The sequence below is a fragment of the Nothobranchius furzeri genome, chromosome 11 (assembly GCF_043380555.1).
Source record: "Nothobranchius furzeri strain GRZ-AD chromosome 11, NfurGRZ-RIMD1, whole genome shotgun sequence".
NCBI lineage: Eukaryota > Metazoa > Chordata > Actinopteri > Cyprinodontiformes > Nothobranchiidae > Nothobranchius > Nothobranchius furzeri.
This window is the reverse complement of record NC_091751.1, coordinates 58638052-58644202: the sequence shown is the minus strand read 5'-3', so window position 1 is coordinate 58644202 and position 6151 is coordinate 58638052. Positions and strand designations below refer to the sequence as shown.

Here is a 6151-nt window from a genome sequence, read left to right as displayed (position 1 = left end):
TCACATTTTTATAAATTCGGCATCCTTATTATTTTTAATGTATTCTAGGACAAATAATACATTTGTAAGAATTTATAGTGTCCTAGCTATTTAATTGTTTCTGAAACTGGCAATGAAGAAGCTTGAATTAACAAATAGCACTAAACGCACCATGAAGGTCTGGACCAATAGCGCACGAGCAAATTGTTGCGTAGTAATGGAAGCGGCCAATCAGTGCTCGATTTGCTTGGTAAACGGACACTCAGCATCGGTTCCGATCGGTTCCCTGGTTGTCTGGGTGTTTCGATCAGTGGTGAAGTACAACAAAGAAGCCGCCGTTTAAGCTCTGAAACATCCGTAAGAGCGGAGGAAAAACGTTGTTGCAGATAGCGAAAAAGAAGAGAAGAACTGGCTTGTCTCGTTTTCAAAGGGAATGCGCTGAGAAAAGTGTCGTTTGGAGACGAGCTGAGATTGTGTTCGGTAAGTGCTTCTGTGTTTACAAACAGCTCGCAGTATTTTCACCTCAGCTTTGCATTTTAGATGTTTGCGTGTCTTCCTAAAGTGCATTTATTACACCTGGGTGTTCGTATTTCACATCTGTAAAATACTTATTTTTGTTTGTCAGTAGAGCTTTTTTCACCTTCTAAAGTTTTCGCAGCTCTTTTAAATATGTGGCTGTTCACAGTGCAGTTACCCGAACGTGCGTGTATCAACATGCACGCATGTAACGTGTGTTGACGTCAGCCTTTAATCACTCAAGTTTCTCTTATATATGAGTAATATTAGGGATGTCCCGATACAACTTTTTCACTTCTGATACGATACCAATATTGCAGCCTACGATATCTGCACAAATCATAAATCCTTTTCCATATCTGGTAGCGTGGAATGTATGAAAGGTTTTATCAAGTCAAGTGATATTACATAGGAGAACAAGAGCCAGCAACAGTAAGTATAAAAAAAAAACTAACCAAATTCTTATTAACCATTGGTTGCATAAATGCAAACATTAACCATAATGATAACAAATGAATAAAATAATAAATAAGAAAAAACTCTGATAAAGTAATCAAACAAACAAAAAGATATTTTTAAAGTGCAAAATACAAATTCAAGGTCACTTCAGTTATGTTTTACTGTCAGCAAATGGTAGGAAATGCTGAGGGCAGGGACATAAGAAAACAAAACCCATGTTATTGTCCATTGACCAACTGCTACAAGTTGAGTGTCCTAAGTTTCAATTTTACACACTGCGAACATCCTAATACAGTGTTTTGTGATGCTACTTCAAACACACGTCGAGGTTGGACATATTAAACTTTCCCGGTTCTGTTCCACCGCGGGAAACTTGGGCATCACAAGTAAATGATGCTCTGAGTAGAGCACTGCATGGGCCTAAAATCTGAGCCCGTGTCCGGTGTTGTGCCATAAATCGACTGGCTGCCAAAAAATGATTAGCCACCACGGGATCGCGCACGGTTGGGGTAATTGCATTTCTAGATGAAATTCCCCAGGATTTCGCCTTAAAACTCAGCATATCTAGCAATTTGGACATTCAGAAAGCAGAGATAACCTCTTCCGGTACTTAAACAGATGTTTATCGCGGATATTAGTTTTTCCAGTTCGGAAGTTGTTTTAGGTGTTGCCATTTGTCTTAAATGTTCACAATGAGGATATATTAATCCTTTTTACAATGTTTGCGATTGAAAGATGGTTTGTGGTAAGAACTGGCTTTCTTTATGTTACAGCCTTGATACTAAAAAATAAATAAACTGTAAAATGGTGCCCTGTATTGAATGTAAACGTTTTATAATTGGAAATAAACAATTCTCCAGCGATTTGATTTTTTCCCCTTCCTTTCTTTAGTCCAGTTGACATGGAGCCACAGTTAACTAGTTTGGGGCACATTTTTACTTGAAAATATTATTTAAACTGATCAAGCTTTGGCTTTACAATGACACTGTGTAAGTTACTATCTATACATTACGTTGCTCTATTTAAAAGTAACAAGATAAAAGCACTTCAGCACATAAAATTAAGATTGTCACTTGCCGAATAGTGACTACACCCTCCTGTTTACCTATAAGAAACGCCTCAAAATATCTTTAAATTCTTTATTGATGATTTAATTGTAGACAACTAAAATGGCATTTTACTTGCCAAAAAGTGATTGAATCGCTCAGTTTTTCATGGAGGCTAAAACTGACCAAATAAGGGTTTTATGTATTATCTGTTGATGTTACTGTACTCATACTGTCTACTGTATCATCATAAACACCCCAAAAATGGCAAAAAAAAAGATAATTTCCCTTGCCAAAAATTGATTACAGTGTCCCGGTGAAGTGTAATTTTTTGGCAAGGGAAATGATCATTTGTTGCCATTTTTGGGGTGTTTATGAATGTGGAAGACACCCAGCATCCTGTGATGGGACTAATAAGGATGCAGTGAGCATGCATGTTGTAGTTAAACAAACATAAATGAAATTCAAACAGTTCATAGACTTTTAGTTTAAACTTGATCTTAAAGTGAAAGTAACTTATTGTCTAAACCAGCGGTTCCCAAACTTATGTAGTCGTGCACCCCCTTCTATGTCCCGACCATGTCGACGCACCCCCCAGCCCTCACATCAGGGCATGGCTATACGTATATATATATATATATATATATATATATATATATATATATATATATATATATATATATATATATATATATATATATATCAGACGTCAAGCTAAACAGTCACTCGACAGACATGGTTAAAAAAATATGATCGACCTTTTTCCCCATCACTTTCATTTTTTAAATAGTAGGCCGTAATTAATAAACATTCAATACCATACAATTCCCTTTGATTTAATTTTAAATAAATATTTAGAGTGCCCAGGTAGCACATCAACAATGCAATTTAACAGTTTTCGCATGGAACGTAACCCGTGGTCAGAGCTCTCTCCTTCCTTCTGCTCTGCGTAAACCTGAACTGATCACCTACTTGTGCGTAATCAAATGTCTATAGGGGAAAAGTTGGAAAAGCTATAGCCATGAGGTTCACTTTTGCCTCAGACCGACTTATTGCTGTTTATGGTGTGGCTGAATCTGCGATCCGCTGCCACGGGGACTGGAATAACAAATAACATGAGTTGTGGTCAGGTTCATGACTGGCTCCACTGGCTGGAGCGGACTCGAATTTCATACGTCATCCCAAAATTGAAGCTAATATCTTAACTTGACCTTGAATGAAAAATGTTGTTGTAAAACCTCTTAAAAGTTTTTTATTTATTTATTTTTTATCACGGAGGAGGCAGCACTCATTTCTGCCTTCAGTCTGACGGCGTGGCGCGTGTGCTTATTGAAACTGTGTGTGTGTGTGTGTGTGTGTGCGGCACAGCTCCATGAGCCGCTCAAGTCACCGCGTCTCGTTATTTGCGCTATTTAAACCAATGTTGTAAAATTACTTCTGCCCAGCCCAGATGTGCTCACATGTGCACCCGTGAGCCGTGGTTCCGATGGATCGCGTCTGACCTCTGACAGACGCACTCTGAACTTCAGATCTTCAGCGCGCTGTTAGAATGCTGTCCCACAGTCAGTGTGCTAATATAATATAATAATGCTAAAATGCTCAGATGGGAATCATTTCTTGATTTATTTTGTTACATCCATAATGTTCTGTGTGTGAGGTTTACAATGTCAGAACACCTGCAAGAGACAATGTTGATGACAGTGTTAATTACAATCTGCCAGGCTCACCACCTTCAGATTTCTCCAACATCGTTAAAAATGATACGGAACATATCGGCGTGCGCAGGCCAGAGCGCTGAAGCTTGGCACATTGTTATTATGAAGCTAGAGCACATGTGGAGGGCACACGCACACACACACACACACACACACACACACACACACACACACACACACACACACACACACACACACACACACACACACACACACACACACACACACACACACACACACACACACACACACACACACACACACACAAGCAAAATAAACTTGTTTTCTATTACATTTATTGGGCCCACTTACTTTTTCTTTGGCCCACCCACAAATGAGTTTCTGGCTACGCTAATGGTGACATATGACAGACTTCTCTGAGCTCCGCAGCCATTACACTTTTCACCTTGCGCACCCCCGCGCTGCAGCGTGCGCGCACCATACTTAGGGAATCCCTGGTCTAAACCTCAAAGCAGATGCTGGATAGATGTGTCGTAGGGCTGGGCAATGAATAGAAAATTGATCGTTATCAAAATTTGTGACTCTTGTCGAGATCATTGTCCCCACGTTCATGTCCCTTTAAGAAGCTGTACCACCTTGAGTCACGTAAAAATGTAACTCAACGTAATACATGTGACAGCCCCATCTAGTGGACAACTTCTGTTTCTGTGCATACCTGTAGTTATCTTCCATCTATTGTTATCGAGGTAAAATCCTCAATATATCATGATATTGATTTTAGGCCATATCACCCAGCGTCGCTTTAGTTCAAAATTTAAAAAGAAATGCTCGAACTGGGAAGATATGACTTTTTTGCAGGTCTTTTGTCTAGTACCGAGCTACCACCCATGCATCTTTTTTCCATTCAGTTGCAAGCCTTTTACCTGGACATGATCATGTACTCTGTCTGGTGAAGGCACTGCCTTTTCTGAGCTGGGCTGCAGCTGATTGCTGTATCAGATTGTGCATAATTTATTTATAATTTGACACTTCAAGGGGAAGATGGAATAAGTGTGGACTGCTGATCGCCTGTTTACATTCATCACCATGGACAATCTGTAACTAGCAGCCATTTTAATTAAATTAAAGGTGTTTGTCTGCATACCTTTTGGTGCTTTAATAAATTCTTTTGCTCATGTCACTGTCTGGTAGGTAACATGTCAATATTTTTTTCTTGTTGCCATACAACAAAAATAATGAGTTCTTTGTCTGGCTGCTCTCCAACATTTACTAGGTAAAGATGGGTAAGGTGTCAAGAACATGAAAGATGAAGAGCAGATGGGGAGAGCTGGGGGGGGGGTAGGAGTAAATGGAGATGCAGTTTAAAACAGGCAGTGGAGGAAAGGGGAGCTGGAGAGATGCTGGGGAGATTAAAGGGAGAAAGGAGAAGGATCTGCATACTCAACAGTGCGATGGTGTGAGGAGAAAGACACGCCTGGCATAGTTTCTCTTCATTTGGTGTGCTAACAAAACAGGCAAAGTGGTGACCAGGAGTCTGCTGGCTTGATAGATGTTCTGTCCAAATGAGGGAGGGAGCTGGAGTGTGGAGGGAAAGATGGAGAAGCAGGAGGGGGCATCGTAGTGGTGACAGGAGGTCATTTATCTGTCTCTGGGAGGTCAAGTCTCTCACCAGCATCTTGTCTCAGCTTCTTTTTTGATAGCTTTCCGTTTTCTAATCACACTTTCTCCTTTCCCCCTTGTCAATCTTTTTGTTGTCCAGCTCCAACATTTCTGTTATCTTAACCAGTTTACATCTTTTCCCAAACATGTTCTGATCATATCCTCTTCCCTTGCTTAATTCTTGCCCCAAATACACACATTTAATTTATTTATAGAAGACATACTTTACCTAACATCATCAGCCTTACCATCAGTTATGTCTGCTGTTATCTCCAAGTGTTAGGTCAGATTTTCCTCCAAAATATTTTCTACTTATGTTGTAAATCCATTTAAATCTGGTCATTTAAAGGCATACTATGCACTTTGGCTTGCTTTTAGCACCCTCCAGCGTCCATTAGTAAAACCAAAAGTGAAACTTGTCTTCTCGCTGTGCGTTCATCTTTTTAACACCTTGATTTAACTGCTAAAATGTCTCCTCAACCTTCTTTAGTTTCTACAGGAGCGGTTCATTAGTAAGTCAAACAAGTCAGCTGTGTTCACAATCTAAAACATGCAGGAAATGTGCTTGAAGCAGACTGCAGTGCTGGCATGTCAGCTCCACTTTAGTAAGTCCAATAGGAGGCGGTCCGCCGCTGTGAACTTACAAGTGCGGTATTCTGGCCACAGAGGGCGGTGGAGGTCTGAGTGACATCTCATTAACCCTGGTCCTGGAGAGCCTCTATCCAGCTTGTTTTAGAGGTTGTCCTGCTTCAACACAGTTGATTCACCTGTTCAACAGCTCATCAGGCTCTACAGAAGCCTTTTAGTAACTCGCTG

At 40.2% G+C, this 6151-nt stretch overlaps 1 protein-coding gene across 1 annotated transcript in view; it reads left to right on the top strand.

The window, feature by feature from the left end:
• The first annotated feature begins 217 nt into the window (after positions 1-217).
• spsb4a (splA/ryanodine receptor domain and SOCS box containing 4a) overlaps positions 218-6151 on the top strand; it is a 98538-nt gene continuing 92604 nt past the window's right edge. Inside the window, exon 1 of the mRNA XM_015957244.3 lies at positions 218-459. The gene's annotated coding sequence lies outside the window, so the exon portion shown is untranslated. The remainder of the gene's footprint in view (positions 460-6151) is intronic.